Raw genomic sequence first — 19,822 nt, 5'->3', positions numbered from 1 at the left:
TGCTGGCTATTCCAGTTGACATGTTATGTTCTGCTGTTCTTCGAATCGAAACTGTTATTGACCAAAATGGAGGACACATTGAACAATTGTAGCACTGTTCAAGTGATTTGTATTGCCACAGTGCCATATAGTGACAAATTTTTTATCTAATTTCTTTTTTTTTTTTCCATTAAATGGCAAGCGCATGCTTTATTCTACTTGGTGTCTAAATTTCTCTTCAGTACGAGACTTAGAACTCGCTCAAGAGTCCTATACATAGGGATATAATTTTAACAACCCTGTACATGGGCTGTGTTAGGGTAGCTAAGAATAGGAACAAGTACATGTATACTTGCATTTACACCAATGCTAGCAGTTTGGTAAATAAAATTTATGAATTTGAGGTTTTGGTCAAAACATCAAAGGCAGATATTGTTGGGATATCAGAGACATGGTGTCACACAGATATAAGGAATGCAGAAATGGAATTTGGGGAGTACAATGTGTATAGGAAGGGAGGAGGGGTTATGCTATTAGTTAAAAAACACATAAAATCCAAGGAAGTACAGTCATGGGTGGACAGTGCACTGTTAATTCAGTTTGGTGTGACATAAGCACTGATTGGCTGATGCTGCATAAGCTTGCTTTCTTGCATCAAATGCCTCTACTAATGCTAATAAAGCAAAATTGAGAGTAGGAGTGTGTTATAGGCCTAATGAGAGTAATAAACAACTGTACAGGGAAATAGAGTGGGCCAGTAAATCAGAGTGCTTATAATGGAAGATTTTAATTTTCCAGATATTGATTGGTATTTGTGGGTTGGTCACTCACACACTGGAAAGGCTTTTATGGATTTATTGAATGATTGTTTTCTACAGCAACATGTTTCGGAGGCAACTCGAGGGAGTAATACTCTTGATCTGATTATCAGCAGTAATTCTTCATGCATTAAGAATCTGCAGATAAAGGAACCACTAGGTGGCAGTGATCACAGTGTGCTGAAGTGGGATTTACTCAAAGAGGTAACTACCATCAGGGGTAAAGGGAAGGGTTTTTGCTTTCGTAAAGGTGACTACAATGTTCTGAGACAGTATTTAAATTCTATACAGTTGGACCAACTAATGATTTTACCTCAGCAAATTCAAAATGGGAAGCATTCAAAGAATTAATCTTGGAAGCTACTAGGCTTTTCATACCAACTAAGAAATATTGTTCAAGGTTTAAGTCTAAATGGATGTCAGATGGACTAAGAAGACATTTAGCAGAGAAGAAAAATGCATGGGATACATATAAATTAACAGGTTAACACAGAAGCCTATGATAGATATAAGCTGGTCTGTAACCAAGTCACAAAGGAGGTTAGGCAGATTACAAGAAATCTTTGGCAAAGGATGCAAAGAAAAACAGCAAAGAGTTCTTTACTTATGTAAACTCTAGAAGGAAGGGGATGAATCAGATTGGTCCACTTGATATTGATGGGTCAATTGTTGATGATCCTGCTCAGGTAGCTAACAAACTAAATGTGTATTTTGCATCTCCATTCACATATGAGAAGTTATTCAGGGAGGGGACTGCCAGAGGTGAATTAAACTCTGGCAGTGAGCTAGATTTTGTAATAACAGAGCAAAGTGGAGGAGAAACTGTTGAAGATAAATATAAGAAAGGCACCTGGGGTGGATGGGATCTATCCAGTTATATTAAAGGGGGCAGCAAAGGAAGTAAGCAAACCCTTAGCCATAATTATGAGAGCTTCCTTGGACTCGGGGGAGGTACCCATGGACTGGAGATGTGCAAATGTGACCCCAATTCACAAAAGAGAATGAAAGGGTGACAAAAGTAATTACAGACCTGTTAGTTTAACTTCTGTTCCATGGAAATTAATGGAGGCACTAGTTAAAGAAGCACTGCAGGATCATCTAGACAAGACTTCAGTTATAGTTTGGACACAGCATGGGTTTGTTAATGGGAAGTCATGTCTGACCAATTTGATTGGATATTATGATGTGGTCACAAAGGAACTGGATGCAGGGAATAATTTTGATATCATATATCTGGATTTTAGAAAGAATTTTGATAGACTGCTGCACAAATTGGAGCGTGTGGCATTGGAGGCAAATTGCTGCTATGGATAAAGGAATGGTTGAGTGGGAGAAGACAGAGAGTGGTAATCAAGGGACACTGCTCTTCGTGGACTAATGTTGTTAGTGCAGTCTCTCAGTGTTCAGTGATGGGCCATTGTTATTTTCTGTATTTATTAATGATATTGATGATGGTATATCAGGCTTAATGTTCAAGTTTGCAGACGATATGAAGGTCGGCAGGATTGTTAATGACAGTACGCAGCAACAGGATCTAGAAAGGTTGAGCAGATGGGCTGAGAGGTGACAATTGTAGTTTAACATTGATAAATGTAAAGTAGTGCATATGGGAAGCAGTAACCCCAGGGTACCAATCAACTGTGTGCTACTATACTGGCAGTGGTAGAGAATGAAAAGGAGCTGGGAGTAATTGTGCATGCAGATATGAAGTTTTCTGAGCAGTGCAGACAGTCTGCAAGACTAGCTCATGGTGTTTTATCAATGATATACAGGAATTTTTCTAGCAGGGATAAGGAGGTGATTATCCCCTTGTATAAGGCAATGGTCAGGCCATACCTTGAGTACTGTGTACAGGTCTGGAGGCCTCATTTTAAGAAGGATGTAGAGCTGCTGGAACGAGTACAGAGAAGGGCAATAAGATTAGTGAATAGAACAGAGGGTTGCTCTTATGAAGAAAGGCTTAAGTTTTGCAAATTACGGTGTCTGGAGACTAGGCAACTGTGAAGTGATCTGATTGAGGTGTATAAAGCCTTGAATGGTTTGACCATGCTCAGTGCTGATGGGATCCTTCCTCTTGCTCAGAATAATCACTCGTGAGGGCATAAATTGAAATTGAGGAAAAATAGTTGTGGGATAGATGTGTAGAAATTTGCCTTTAGCCAGCGGGTGGAAGGGTTGGAGCGAGTGGATGGGTGAAATGAGAAGGTTTTTTTTTTTTTTTTTTTGGCTCATGCTATTAAGCTTTCTTCCATCATGTGCCTTTACTGATGCTAAGTAGTAGTTCTCATTGAAAAAAATTGCTATATAATATCCAAGCATTGGAAACATGATGCAAGGATACAAAGTTTATTTAGCATCAGCCAAGAAAAAGAAAAAAACACTACATTACCCCATTCTTTCAGATAATTCAAACATTTGTTAAACATATTCAATCCATCCACATCCAGAACATTAAGTGGAATTTTATTCCTGTATAGAGTACTCTTTTGCTGGATGCAAATTGCTGCAGCCATCCTTTTCCAATTTAAATTTATCCTCCTTTGTATATTTCATCTAAGAAATATTAAGAAAAGGTGCTATCTGCATTTAGTGTTAGTATTATAGTGGCAAATGATACAAGAAAGCAAGCTTATAGAGCATCAGCCAAAAATAAAAAAACTACCAACCCCATCCATTCCCTCCATGAATTTGTCTAGTTCTTCCTTGAATTTATTCAAACTACCTACTTCCATAATAACAGATGGAAATTTATTCCAACAACCAACCACATGCTGGCTTAAGGCAAACCTGTATCTGCAACCATCCTTCCCCAATTTGATTTTATGCCCCTTATGTGTGTAGTCTCGGCAAGGGGAAGAATGGCATCTGCATTGAGCTTACTCAATCCATTCAAGACCTTAAACACCTCAATCAATCAATGAAATCTCTTTGCTTATACTTGTTAGGTCACAATTAATTTTTTATTGTTACACAAATTTTAATTGTGTCACAAAATAAAAATTAACACAATTTTTATAACTTCAGATAGCATAAGCAAATTTACCAAATTCATTCATAGGATAAGAAAATCCATCAAATTTATTCAATTCAAGTTATTTGTTCATGAAACAAGTAATTTCTTTGGCAATAAACAATATACACAGAGTATTTGATAATAAACAGTTGTTATTTTCACAACTAACATCACTATCATAAATTAACCCCAGGGGCTCACATCTGGTGAGTATGGGCTTGGCACACCCAGGGTCCTCAGCTGGATATCATCATTCTTCTTTTTCTTGGTGATTCTTTTCTACTTCTCTCTCTCTCTCTCGGGGTAATTCGGAAATTTTCTTTTTTTTTTGGCTGGTGCAGCATAAGCTTCCGGCTTCCCTTGTACCATATGTCTAATAATAATAATAATAATTTCAAGTGACCCTCTGATGCATAAATCTTGTATGTCAATCACATATTAGGTATTACTTGTTAACAGGAGAGATTGTTTTTACAGGGATGGGATATGCTTGAATAGAAGTTGTGCAAGAATATTTGCTTATGCTATCGAGGCAGTGATAGCTGGGTTTGAACACTGCTAGCTTGGAAGAATACACACACACACACTAATAGCATTAGCATTAGTAGAGGCATTTGATGCAAGAAAGCAAGCTTATGCAGCATCAGCCAAAAAAAAAAAAAAAAAAAAACCCACTTCCACTTCACCCCTCTGTTCGTTCAAAATACCTGTCCAGCTGAGCCTTAAACTTATTTAGGCTATCAACCTCCACCACAAGGGATGGAAGTCTGTTCCACCAACCAACCACCCGCTGGCTAAAGGCAAATTTCCGCACGTCTATCCTACATCTGTCTTTCCTCAATTTGAATTTATGCCCTCTCAGGTGATTTTTCTGAGCTAGAGGAAGAATCCCATCAGCATTGAGCATGCTTAAACCATTCAAGGCTTTATACACCTCTATCAGATCGCCTCGCTGGTGCGTAGTCTCCAGACACTGTAATTTGCAAAACTTAAGCCTTTCTTCGTAAGAGCACCCCTTTGTTCCATTCACTAATCTTGTTGCCCTTCTCTGTACTCGTTCCAGCAGCTCTACATCCTTCTTGAAATGAGGCCTCCAGACCTGTATACAGTACTCTAGGTGTGGCCTGACCATCGCCTTATACAATGGAATAATCACCTCCTTATCCCTGCTGGAAAAATTCCTGTATATCATTGACAATACTCCATGAGCTACTCTTGCAGCCCTTCTGCACTGCTCAGAGAACTTCATATCTGCCTGCACAACCACCCCCAAGTCCCTTTCATTGTCTACCACTGTCAGTGTAGTACCACAGAGTTGATACGTTGCTCTGGGGTTGCTGTTTCCCATGTGTAGTACTTTACATTTATCAATGTTAAACTTCATTTGCCACCTCTCAGCCCATCTGCTCAACCTTTCCAGATCCTGTTGCAGCAGCATAGTGTCAGTAGTGTCCTTGACAACCCTGCCAACCTTTGTATCGTCTGCAAACTTGGACATTAAGCCCGATATACCATCATCAATATCATTTATAAATACAGAAAACAATAATGGACCCAACACTGAGCCCTGAGGGACTCCACTAATAACATCAGTCCACGATGAGCAGTGTCCATTGATTACCACTCTCTGTCTTCTCCCCCTCAACCACCCCTTTATCCATAGCAGCAATTTGCCTCCAATGTCACACTGCTCCAATTTGTGTAGCAGTCTTCCATGTGCAACAGTATCAAAAGCCTTTCTAAGATCCAAGTATATAATATCAAAGTTATTCCCTGCATCCAGTTCTTTTGTGACTGCATCATAGTATCCAATCAAGTTGGTCAGGCAAGACTTCCCCTTAACAAAACCATGCTGTGTCTGAGTTTTAACTGAAGTCTTGTCTAAATGATCCTGCAGTGCTTCTTTAACCAGTGCCTCCATTAATTTTCCTGGAACAGAAGTTAAGCTCACAGGTCTATAATTACTTGTGTCAGCCTTTGATCCTCCTTTGTGAATTGGGGTCACATTTGCACATTTCCAGTCTATGGGTACCTCCCCTGAGTCCAAGGAAGCTCTCATAATTATGGCTAAGGGTTTGCTTACTTCCTTTGCTGCCTCCTTTAATATAACTGGATAGATCCCATCCACCCCGGGTGCCTTTCTTGTGTTTATCTTCAACAGTTTCTCCTCCACTTTACTCCCAGTTATTTCAAGATTCTGTAGCTTACTGCTAGAGTTCAATACACCTCTGGCATTCCCCTCGCTGAATAACTCCTCATGTGTGAATGTCGATGCAAAATATTCATTTAGTTTGTTAGCTACCTGAGCAGGATCATCAACACTTGACCCATCAATATCAAGTGGACCAATCTGATTCACCCCCTTCCTTCTAGAGTTTACATAAGTAAAGAACTCTTTGCTGTTTTTCTTTGCATCCCTTGCCAAGGATTTCTCGTAATCTGCCTTCGCCTGCCTAACCTCCTTTGTAACTTGGTTGCATATCAACTTGTATCTATCATAGGCTTCTGTGTCATGTGTTAATTTGTATGTATCCCATGCATTTTTCTTCTCTGCCATATGCCTCATTAGTTCATCTGACATCCATTTTGGCCTAAACCTTGAACAATATTTCTTAGTTGGTATGTAAAGCCTAGTAGCTTCCAAGATAAGTTCTTTGAATGCTTCCCATTTTGAATTTGCTGTTGGTAACATCATCAGTTGGTCCCACTGTATAGAATTTAAATACTGTCTCAGTCCATCGTAGTCGCCTTTACGGAAGCAATAACCCTTCCCTTTACCCCTAATGGTAGTTACCTCTTTGAGTAAATCCCACTTCAGCACACTGTGATCACTGCCACCTAGTGGTTCTTTTATCTGCAGATTCTTAATGCATGAAGAATCACTGCTGATAATCAAATCAAGAGTATTACTCCCTCTAGTTGCCTCCCGAACATGCTGATGTAGTTTAATAAGTGTAATAGTTTAACTAGAGCTGCAGGCAGAGGTGAAAGTGATTCTTGCATTGCTATTACTGGTACACGTAGCAGCCTGGAAAGCAAATAGTCTAGGATTTCAGACCCTGCTGAAGGTCATCATGGAATAAATGAATACATGAGCTATGTTAGGGTAACAAAGAGTAAGAACACGTGCATACATACTTCCATGTACACTAATGTTAGGAGCACTATAAATAAATTTGATGAATTAGAAGTACTGATTAAGTTATCGAATGCAGACACTGAGAAATAGCAGAGACATGATGTCATTCAGATATAAGTGATGCTGAATTTGAATATGGGGAGTACAATGCATATAGGAAGAACAGACATGACAGGGAAAGTGGAGGGGTTATGCTCTTAATTAAGAAGAATATTAAATCTAAGGCAGTCCAACTAGTTAACTTGGGTGATGAGTGCAGTGTTGAGTCAGGGGTGATAGAAGCACTGAGAAACAAAATTGAATAGGAGTGTGTTATAGGTCTAATGACTGTGATGAGTATACTAAACAGCTGTATAGGGAAAGAGAGTGGGCCAGCAAATCAGAATGTCTCATAATGGGGGATTTTAACTTTCCTTCCAGATATTGACTGGAATTTGTGGGTTGGGCATTCACACACTAGCAAGACTTTTGTGGATTTCTTGGATTACTGTTTTCTACGGCAACAAGAGGAAGCAATACTCTTGATCTGGTTATCAACAGTGATTCTTCATGCATTAAGAATCAGCAGGTAAAAGAAGACCCACCGGATAGCAGCAATCACAGTGTACTAATATGGCATTGAAGACATAACAAAAGTCTTTCCCTTTACTGTAAAGAGAAAGGCTTTTGCTTTCATAATGGTGACTAAAGAGTTTCACACAGCTTTTGAATTGTATGCAGGGACCAACTGATGATCTTACCAACAGAAAATTCTAAATGGGAAGTATTCAGGGAAGCAATCAAAGAAGCTATTTGGCTTTTCATATCACAAAGAAATACGGTTCAAGGATTAGACCTAAATGCATGTCAGTTGAACTATTGAGACATGTGGCAGAGAAGAAAAGTGCATGAATGCATATAAATTATTAGGTGATACAGAAGCCTATGGTAGATATAAATTAGTCTGTAATCAAGTTGCAAAGGTGGTTAGGCAAGCTAAGGCAGATTATGAGAAGTCTCTGGTAAAGAATGCAAAGGAAAGCTAAGATTTCTATGATTATATTAACAGCAGAAGGAAGGGGTTGAATCACATTCAGCCACTTGATCTCATGGGTTAACTGTTGATGATCCTGCTCAGCTTGCAAATGGAGTTGGTAATTTGCATCTACAGTTACACGAGGAATTCTTTGAGGAAGAAGATGATTTTTTCACACACTAATGAACAGCTAAATGATTTTGTGATAACTGGATAGGATGGAATCTATCCAGTTATATTAAGGGAGGCTGCAAAAGAGGTAAGCAAACCCTTAGCCATATTTATGAGAGCATCCTTTGATTCGGTGGCGGTCCCAATGGACTTGAGAAGTGTGAATATATCCACAATTCATAAAGAGGAATCAAAAGGCCACATGAATAATTATGACATGTTAGCTTAATGTCTGTTCCAAGGAAAATAATGGAATCGCTGGTTAAAGAATAATGCAGGACCATTTGGACAGGCATGCAATTATAATGCAATCGCAGCATGCATATGTCAAGGGGCGAGCTTGTCTAACCAATCTGATAGGTTACCATGATGCAATAACCAAGGAAATGGAAGCAAAAAATAATATGATATCATATACTTGGATTTCAGGAAGGCTTTTGATACTGTTGCACATAAAAGACTGCTCTCCAAACTGGAGTAGTGTGACATTAAGGGCAAGTTGCTGCTATGGATAAAGGGATGGTTAAGTGGAAGAAGACAGAAAGTAGTTATCAATGGGCATTGCTCTTTGTGGACTGGTGTTATTAGTGGAGTTCTCCAGGATTCAGTGCTGGGTCCATTTTTGTTTTCAATATTTATCAATGATATTAATGAAGGTATATTAGACTCAATGTCTAAGTTTGCAGATGATACAAAGGTTGGCAGAGTGACTAACAACAGTCATCAGAGTAAACTACTGCAACAAGATCTGGGAAAATTTGGTCAATGGGCTGAGAAATGGCAGTTGAAGTTTAACATTGACAAATGCAAGATAACTTATGAACTCTGTGGTATTACACTCAGGGTAGTGGAGAATGAAAAGGACTTGAGGGAACTGTGCCGTCAGACATGAAATTGTCTGAGCAGTGAACACTTGCTGCCAGGACAGCTCATGGGGTTTTGTCAGTGATATCAGGTGCAGCATAAGCCTCAGTCTTCCTTGCACCATATGGCTAATAATAATAATAATAATAATATACAGAAACTTTGCTAGCAGGGATAAGGAGATGATTATCCCTTTGTATGAGGCCATGGTTATGCCACATCTTGATTACTGTATACAGGTCTGGAGGCCTCACTTTAGGAAGGATGTAGATCTCCTAGAACAAATGCAGAAAAGGGCAATCAGATTGGTGAAGGGAACAAAAGGGTGCTCTTATTTAGAAAGGCTTCGTTCTGCAAATTGCAGCATCTCGAGACAAGTATCTGTAGGCAGATATGATTGATGTGTTTAAAGACTTGAAGGAATTGAGTGTTAATGGTATTCTTCCACTTGCTGAGACCACACACACATGAGGAGGCATAAATTCAAGTTGATGAAGGATGGTTGCAGAATAGATGTGTGGAAGTTTGCCTTCAGCCAGTGGATGGTTGATTGTTGGAAGGCTTCCATCTGTTGATGTGGATGGGTTGAATAAATTCAAGGGAAAACTAGAAAAATTCTTGGAGGGTAAGGATGGGTGAACTTTTTTTTAGGGTTGATGCTATATAAGCTTGCATCATTTGCCATTACTACTACTATTGGCAAGCACGATTTTTGTAATTATGGTGTAACATGTTTACAAATGAGGAAGTTTGTTACTTTAATAAGGTTGTGTTGGAACAGCTTTCAGAGAGGAGTTTCCTGTACAGATGAAGTGATAGACAATAGAACCAATGATAAACACAGCGATCTCACATTTCTCTCTGGCGCAAGTACTGACAGGTATACGTCATTTAACATTTCATTATAGGAACACTTGATAATTACTTCCAGTATTTGGTTTGCAACATCTCTCACCTCATTATAATGACACCTTAAAAATAATTTTTAAGAAATATTAAAAAATATATCGCTGACAAGCAGAGCTTAAAAAATCATCAATGTCACATTTCCTGCCAAACTTCACCTGGCTGTAGAGGGGAAACTATTAATGGTAGAAAGATGAAATATGGATGGATAGTACTATCAAACAAACAGGGAGGAAAGTTTCAAAACTGCCACCAGGGAAAATTAGCATTGTGTGTGTGATTATCACTGATGCTTCTGAGTGCATTTAAAACTGAAGATGGGGAATGCTGTCGACAGATCTTGAAATGATACTCCAAAAGACGGATTAGGCTTCGTTGGTAAAGCTGTTTATTATTATTATTAGCCATATGGTGCAAGGAAGCCTGAGGCTTATGCTGCACCATCAAAAAAAAATTCTGTTACCTTGAGAGAGAGAGAGGGAGAAGTAGAAGGAAATCAGCAAGAAAGAAAATAATGATGATATCCAGCTCAGGACCCTAGGTTTGCCAAGCCCATACTCACTAGATGTGAGCCCCTGGGTTTACTAAAACAACAGCAACTGCATGGTTTTGCTTAAAGAATATTAATGTTTAATTAAAAAGATTAAGATCATTTTGTGAAAATGGGCTATGCAAAAGGATAAGAAAATTTGAACATTGTAGTGGCTGTTCTTGAAGATGTTGCTGTGGCTGATGGTTCAGCATGAAATTAACATTCATCCATCTAGGGCAATATCACAACAGTTTTGGAGCACTATGGCCATAGTTGCCAATGTGCCTAATAAATCCCTAAACCAACAATAACATCACAACAGTTTAACATTCCAGTGTCAACTGCTTGTAAAGTTTGTCAATCTATCATTTATTCATATCTGAACAAAATCTGTGTGGCACAATAGCACAATTATTGGTAATCAAATGGAAGGTTTTGAGATAGTTTAAGGGTTGGTAGTTGAAGGATTTCATTACTTTGGAAAGAGTAAAGGTAAGTGTAGTGAAATGAGGTATTTGTTACCCTTTTTAGGAACAGGCTAGCTATGAGTAAATTTCCATACAGAAGGAAAAACATCAGTGGGATGAGAAAATTTAAAAAGGAGACACAAATCAGGAGACAGGTTTTGAGCACAAGTGGAGAAATTCCATCAGGATCTGGAGCTTTCTTGGTATCAAGATTGTTCAGAAGTCTACTATCCTTCTGTCTGGAGCCGTGGAAGGCCTTCAGACAATGGAATGTGATTTGCCAAGATCACTGAATGCAAGAGTTAGTGGGATGCTAATAAGTTAGTTTTATCATTAGCTGAAGATACAATAGAACTTTCAGTTTGTAACAGAGGTGGAAGTATAGATGTACAGGAGTTGCAGCCAATAGCTTTTGCCAGGGACCAAAGGCTCTTACCATTTGGACAAGAATCAAGTTTTATACTTCTAGCCTTGGTCAAAATTGAGTTAGAATTAATAATCGTTTCACAAGAGTTATTAATTAATGCAAAGATAGTTGTGAGCTTTAGTGTAGGCAGAAGATTAGTGTAGCTATAGTGTAGGCAGAAGATTAGTGTAGCTATAGTGTAGGCAGCCAACCGGGCTAGCCAGGTGGGTAAAGTGCCTGCCTGGCAACCCAAAGGTCACGAGTTCGAATCCCGCCTTGGGCTTGGATCAGAGTAAAATGAAAAAACTTTAGGGGGTGCATTATGGCCACAGAAGCCGATGTGCCAACAACTAACAAAAAACATAAAATAAAATAATGTAGGCAGAAGAATAAGCCAATTATGCTTATATCCAATTATGATCCATTTACATTAGCTTACATTTGTTGGATGATTTGTTACAAAGAAAAAGGACGAGATTGTAGGGAGGAATAAGGAATTTTATCTCTACAAGAATAATTTCACTGACACAATTGGAGAAATATGACTGGAAGAGTTAAAATAGTAATTCAAGCAGGGAAAAGAAGGACAGAAATCAGACAGAACATCCCATTTCACTTTTTGTAATGCCAAATGACCTAAGGCTGAGAACAGTCACGAGAGAGAGAGAAAGGCTCTCATGGAGAATAAACCATTGTGGGTTGCGATCTGATGTGCCTAGAGGACCACTAACATTGACTGCACTTTGAATGGTTGCTGGTGAGGAAAAGGTCAAGAGTAGTGTATAGTTGAAATTGTCTGGTATACTAGTAGGTGAACGAACAAGTTGCTTAAGGTCTTTAGTAATTACAAAAAACTTCAGCATCTCCACCAGCTAGATACATGTAGTTGGAGTTGCAAACATTAAAAGCACCAAGGGACATTACCTTGCCACTGTTAGGAAAGTTAGATTAGAGAAAGTTGAGTTTCAAAGAAAGGAAGTCAAAATGTTCTCGATGACTTGTAAAGTTAGGAGAGTGATAGAGGCAACAGATGAATTTGACAGAATGGGGAAAAGATATTTTAAGCCAAAACAGATATCAGAATAGGAAGTCTCTGACAAGGAATGTTGTAGTAAATGAATACCCAATTACCATCTTTAAAATACAAGGAATGTCATAGTAAATGTATGCCCAATTACCACCTTTAAAGTGAAAGGAATTGTAGAGTGATTAATTAGGACAACTGAGATGAGTAGTGGTTGAGGCAACCAGTAATTCAGATCCTGTTAGAAAAAGTAAGTGACTTGAGAGACTAGGTGGAAATGGACATCATTGAGATTGGAACTGAAACCACATATTTAAAATGAATGAGGAAGGTTAGATATTTTTGTAGATTAATTTGCTCTGTTAGTTTACTATACATGTGAGTGATAAGATAAGAGTAGAGGGGAAAACATGCCCACTACGCCACCTCATATCATGGAGTTTTTGCTGTTTCTATCAAAGCACTACTTCACTATTCTTCTAGGAATTGTGGCAGAATGCCTAATGAACAGCTGGCCCTTCAGCACAACTGCAATTTATTTAAGTTAGCAGAAGCATCTGTATGGGACAAGGAACATTCTGATACCATAGCATATACCCAGTTCCTTGACATAACATGTTTTTGACAGTCCTCTGACATACATGCTATTTGGATTCCCTCCAGTTACTAGCTGGCAGAGGCAGCAAGCAGTGTTGAATCCAGAGCATTTGCACTGGGAGGGAGAATGTAAACTTTGGGGGTACGTGTAGTATATATATTTTTTATTATTATTTAATATTTACAACCTATGTATATGTTACAAACAAATCTGTATATTTATATTTATGCATAAATATAAATATACAGATTATGCATATTTATGAATGTTATAACAAGAGAATATGAGAAAACAAAAGGAAATATTTATTATTTAACATCTAAATACTAATAGTCAGTTCACAAAAACCACATTACTGACAATAATCAGTTTAATATGTAAATTAGCGATTAAAATTTGCAAAAAAAGATATATATATATAAATTATAATCAAACATGCAAGTACTGTATTGTAATAATGTTATTCAGCTTTTCTTTTTTTCTTTGCATGTACTGTATATTGATCATTTATTTTTTCTGATAACTCATTCAGGCCCTCCACTTATCTTCATGCAATCTTGCAGTACAGATGCATATATAATAAAAAGGTTATAAAATGTATTGTTTATAAGCTGTGACCAAACCGTCTCATTTGCGGTATACAAAGGAAAAATTAGCCACAAGTAGACATTTGTTAAAAAAACAAAAAACGGAATGTGAAAACCATAAAGCGAAACTGCTGACAATTGAATTAGTGGCTGCAGACTTCTCTGAAAGCCGTGGGGCACTTTATAATTACAATAGTGTCTGTCAGGAACCAATTCATGTGAAGCTATTTGCAGCCTTCAATCTTGTTTGCAATATACAAACAAAGAAAGTCACAAATAGACCATTTGTGTGAAACACTATCAAGAGATAGTTTGTGTGAAAATAAAAGGAACCTGAAAGCCATAAAACGAAAATGCGGACACTTGAAATTGTGGTGTTTAGTTACAATTTGTGCAGCCAGAAATATTGCCCATTTAATTATTTTGAAAATTTCGTGTCTTGAATTTTTGTGATTTATTTTCGCCGTCTACCACCTAACAAGTACCACGCTTAGTTGATGTGATTTTTGTGTTGTTTATTTGACATAAATTTATTGAATTTGTGTTTTATAAAATAAAAATTACTATTTTTCACCACTGGAGAATTTTATTCCATCGAGGATGAAACTCACCCCCTTCTGGATTCAACACTGGCAGCAAGTTATCCAGATGCAATAGTGGAATATCTAGTGACAGCCTGCAAAAATCATTTTATAGTTGTATTCTTGAAATGTAAGGAATATTGGATCTTACTATGCCACAGTACCCATTGTAACCTCAAAAGATATGATACTGCATGAAATTCATTATTCAGATTATATAAGTACAAGAATGCTTCTATTGAAATTCATTGAGATTTATTCAAATTATAAGTATATAATTGCTTCAAAAAATCTTTAGGAAATTCATTATTCTGATTCATTAAGCAGAAGTAAAATTATAAAGTCACACCTTTTAAAAGCTTTAAATTTTATTTATATAAAACCGATTCAACCGTATAGGCGCCTCCGTGGCCAGGTGGGAAGGAGCAGCAGTGCGTAGCACACGCTTTTTGATTTAGACCGGGGTTCGAGCTCGTCATCACCGGATGCGGAATGGCCACCGCATATCCTGGAGCAATTTAGCCTTAGTTGCTAATGCTCTAACTAACTAACAGCATTATATTCAATCATGAAATTATTTAAAAGTCATATGACAGCATTGTGTAAAATAAAGGTAAAAAATAATAAATAAATTTTCAGTATTAAGATACTAAAATATCACCAAAGTTTCAGTAAACCCCAAAGTTCCCCCCCCCCCCCGATATGTATTTTTAACCACACTGAAAAATTCCATTTCGTCAAGATTGGTCGTCCATTCAACTAGAAATGATGATGGAGATGGTTTGAAGTTTGCATGTGCAAACCCCAGGGGCTCACATCTGGTGAGTATGGGCTTGGCACACCCAGGTCCTGAACTGGATATCATCATTCTTATCTTTCTTGGTGATTCCCTTCTACTTCTGACTCTTGTTCTCTCTCTCTCTTTCAGCATAATTCAGAAAATTTTTTTTGGCTGGTGCAGCATAAGCCTCAGGCTTCCTTGCACCATATAGCTAATAATAATAATAAAAATTTCAAACCAATCAAAGTGTGTTCTCACAATGAAAGACTAGGGCATTTGAAACAACAAAGAAAAATAATGAAAAAAACTATAAATTCTACTCCCCCGCGCCCAATTTTATCCAATGGTCCCCATGATCTTTAGCAGCCATACCAAACCAGAGCCATTGTTCCTCCATGCTGATGTTTGGTAGTTTCATCACCGAGTTAAAGTTAATAGCAATATGGCTAGTGGTGGGATTCAGCCGGTTCACGCGAACCTGTTCTTAGAATTTCCCGAGTTTGCCAAACCAGTCCCTAAAGGCTGTTTCACACCAAATGGCATGCGAACTACGCTACTTTTAGGTTTTCTTTTTTAGCTTGAAAAGGGGAAGTAAGGTGATAGAGAACCAGGTTTTAAAATTTTTAATTCCCACCACTGAATATGGCCATTCTTTTTGGCTGATTGCTACTAAATTCAAGTCCATAATATTTTTGCAAGTGTTTTGTGTAGATAAATTGTAATTTGAATGCCATCCACTATACGTAAAGTGACCAGATGTCCCAGATTTAAGTTGTTTGCCCTGCATTGCAAACTGTCCCAGGAAATGTCTCGGATTGAACATGTAGCCTCCAATACATAATGCAAATCATTTGCATTATGTTTGCAAGTAACCAATGGTGCAACGCAGTAGCGTAGCTACCCTTTTTCGGGCCCGGAGGCAAAGAACATGTTCGAACCCCTACTTAATTAATGAAAATTGCAAAAAGAGGAATCAGCCAAACACCGGGCTCCTAAAGGGCCCAGGCCCGGAAGCAATTGCCTTGCCTGCCTACATGGTAGCTATGCCACTTGTGCAACGGAAAGAGTTTTTTCAGAAGTAAATAAATTGTGGATGTCAGAAAAAACACAACTGAATGTAGAAATGCTGAAAGCAATACTACAAGTTAGGTGCAATTTTGCTAATTGTTGTGAAAAATTTTATGAATAGCAAATAATGAAGAGTTATTAAAGAAAAATTCACTCCACAGAAAAAGACATTTAATTATATTATTTAATTTCTAGTGTTTTTATTGCAAAAAAAATGTATTTATATTATTATTTCACTGAAATAATAATAAAATACCTATATAGGTATTTCTGTGAAATAAAACAAATATATGTGAAAAAAAAATATATATATATATACTGTATATATATATAAATCTGTGATATTTTATTTTATAAGTTTAGTTCAAAAAATATATATGTAATTAATTTATATTTTGTATGTGAATATTTTTTATAAATAAAAAATTTTAAGAAATATATATGTGCATATTATTTTTAGGGAAGGAGTTTGTAAAATTGATGTTCCGCATTGGAATACTAAGGATCTGGTCACTTTAATTGTAGTACAGTGTGCTTATAACAAATAATGTACATCACAGAAATCAATGATTATTATTATTATTGATTTCTGCAGTTCCTCAATCAGCCTGACCTCACCTCACATGTGCAGAGTAGACCTGCAAGACATATAAAATTGGGGAAATTTTGTTTTAAGTTTCAATATACAGTTTATATTAGAAAAATCGCTAAAGGATCGGGCCTATAGTTTTTGAAGCCTTAGTTTACACGAAGCTTGTAGGTTTTTAACCCTCAAGATCGGTGATAGTATGAATCTTGATAAGAGAGGAGGATAATTCAATTTATATTGATTCAAATACTGAGATCACATAACATTACATTTGTATTGGGTCTTAATTCATTTTTGCTTATTCAGTCCAAAATATTGATGTCGATTTCCAATTCATTATAATCACTTGATTGAGAATTTGATTTATATAGAGTAAAACCCCATTACAATGAATATTCTTTTAATTAACCAGGGTGGCCATATTTTGAATATTGATATGCAGGATAACTTAAAATGAAATGTGTAGTATAACATTTTGTCCTTCAAAAAGTAAAAGAAAATTATAAAATTACAATTAAAATACGTTTTTTATCATTCAGTCAATCATAGTATTTATTTGTTATATGATTGTTATTAATATTTATTTGTTCTATATAAACTACATTATTTATAACAGTTATTTTAAAAATAGCAAGGAACACTACTTTTACATTTTTTTCTTTAGATTTCACTAGTTTTAAAATTTCTTCTATTTCCAAAGATTTTAAAAAGTTTAAATTCTGAACAGGACATGTTATAGTTTTCTTTCAAATTAAGTTCGGCTTCTAAATTTTCCAATAAAATACGGTTTCTTTCTTTCCACCAAGCAGCTTTCATTACGCTGAAAACTCTTTTCTGATGAAGCATTTGAATGTGGAATGCTTAATTTTATGGAGCTTACAATTTTAGACAAATTATGGTAAAGCTCCAAATCTTGGGTACTTATCAATATTTCAACAAACGGACAGGAACAAAGTGATTGGCAGACGCCACTCACTGCTTTCCCCGCCCACTAGCCTCCTAGGGTGTTTCCCCCACATACACATACTTGCCGCTGTTTTTAAATCGGGAACTCGTTTTCCGATTTAAAAACAGTGGGATGGGGGGGGGGATAACACCCTACCTAATCTTAGCATCCCCCTCCACAACGACACAAAACAATCAGAAAGAAAACGCCTTCACAAGAATCTGGACCGTACAATCACTACGTTCTTCGACTACACCCACTGCGCGGAGACAAGGGGTACCCAAATAATGGAATTAAGCCCAGATTATTTGCCTCCGGAAATTTTGAGAAAAATTGCACCCGTTTTTTTATCAACACGCATTTTCCTTTCTTCATTACTCAGTGACAAACAAAATGCCTTTAGACGTTCTTATTTTATTTTATTTTTTTCTTATTAGACTTTTAACACATCCATTAGATTCCAATGAGAATTAATTAAAAATACGTAAAATCAATAAATTACAGGAACTCTCCGACTTACGTAAGAGTTACATTCCGCGGAACGCTACGTAAGTCGGAATTTCCCCCATGCTTGTGCAGCACCCCCAGCTATTCTCGCTGAATTGATTTAATCAAAAAAGAAATGTTCGTCGAACATGTAAATAGAATTATCTGTTGTATTTATTCAATTTTTTATCTCATGCACAGGAAGAATTACAAAAAATCGTGCAATTTATAAAATTAAAGAAAAAAAGAGGAGACAGGCATAATGTCAGTAAGTTTTATCTCTTGAGCATCTTTGCCAGAATCGACGTCTTCAGCTGATAAGTACGCCGCTGCGGAGATTGAGGACTGTGGAGATTTAGAAGGGGTCGGCCGCTCGACCTTACGAAAGAACATGTTAATGGATGACTGGACGGTGGTTTTTTTTCTTTTCATCGTAGATTTATTTGTAGCAAGCAAGCATATCATTCACCCCTCTGTTAACTTTTAAGAATCGTTTGCTGTCGGGATCCACCTTCCCAAACCTCGCAATTACCGATGCAATTTCACGAAATGCTATCTCTCTCTCTCTCTCTCTCTCTCTCTCTCTCTCTCTCTCTCTCTCTCTCTCTCTCTCTCTCTGGTGATGAAGCGTTTTTGATTCATCTTGAGCTTCATCAGCATTTTCTTCTTTCACTTTCGCTGCCTACAAGTCAATAAGTTCTTCGTTAGATAATTCCCTCTCTTCTTCTTCTATTAACTCTTCCACGTCTTTGGCATCAACCTCCAACTGAAGTAGCTCTACAACCTTTACAATCTGATCTGTAACTTCTTCATATGATTCGTCTATTTCAAATCCTTCCAAGCCTTTTATGCGCCGTGGGCATCTTTTCTTCCATGCGCCATTTAAACAACTTTTAGTAATTTCCGCCCAGGCCTTATTGATGTTTAAGATGGCGTGGTAAATATTGTAAGATTTCCAAAAGCCTATTAACGTAAAATTTTTCTCATCGTCTACTGCAGATGACGATGAGAAAATTAATGCCTTAGCAAATGTTGTGCGAAAATAATATGCTTTTAAATTCGAAATAACACCCTGGTCCTCAGCTATTGCCGAGCATGTCTGGACAACCCACCACGACATCGACCCACACCGCGATGTCGTGGTTGTGGACAAGTCCCACCATTACCTAAGGCGCACCTGGTTGGAATCGTTAAGTATAAAATGCTCGGATACCTCGTTGAACAGGAACAGTGGTTGTCAACTTAACCCCATCACAGAAGCAGTAATCCTGTCCATAGACAAACGCTGGCCACGTCACCACCATACGTCACAGCCACAAACATCAACAAACAATTAACCACGTGCCTCACGCACCATCCTAGCAGTGCATCTCTATTCCAACTGCCATTCAAAGTATTTTAATCTGATGAAGGCTGCCACCCAGCCGAAAGCTAATTCATTTATCGTAGTTTTTAATGCTCTGTGTAACAAAATAAAAATAAATTTTCGCACCCTGGTCCATAAGTTGAATCAATGAAATGGTGTTTGGCGGTACAAATATGACGCTCACATTCGAATTGAAATCATCTAGATGCGTAGGATGTCCAGGAGCATTATCTAATAGAAGCAAAATCTTGAAAGGAACGTCGTTGTCTTTACAATATTTTTCAACCTCGGGAATGAAGCAGCATTTAAACCAATCCTCAAAGAGAGATATTGCCATCCATGCTCTCTGGTTCGATCGGAAATACACGGGTAGGATGGCTTTATTGATGCCCTTAAATGCACGAGGATTTCCAGAATAGTACACAAGCAGTGGTTTTAATCTGTAATCTGCAGCTGCATTAGCCCTAAGAAAGAGCGTGGCCCTAT

The sequence above is a fragment of the Mastigoproctus giganteus genome, chromosome 14 (assembly GCF_048544385.1).
Source record: "Mastigoproctus giganteus isolate SK-2022 chromosome 14, ASM4854438v1, whole genome shotgun sequence".
Lineage (NCBI taxonomy): Eukaryota > Metazoa > Arthropoda > Arachnida > Uropygi > Thelyphonidae > Mastigoproctus > Mastigoproctus giganteus.
This window is presented reverse-complemented; position numbering follows the sequence as displayed.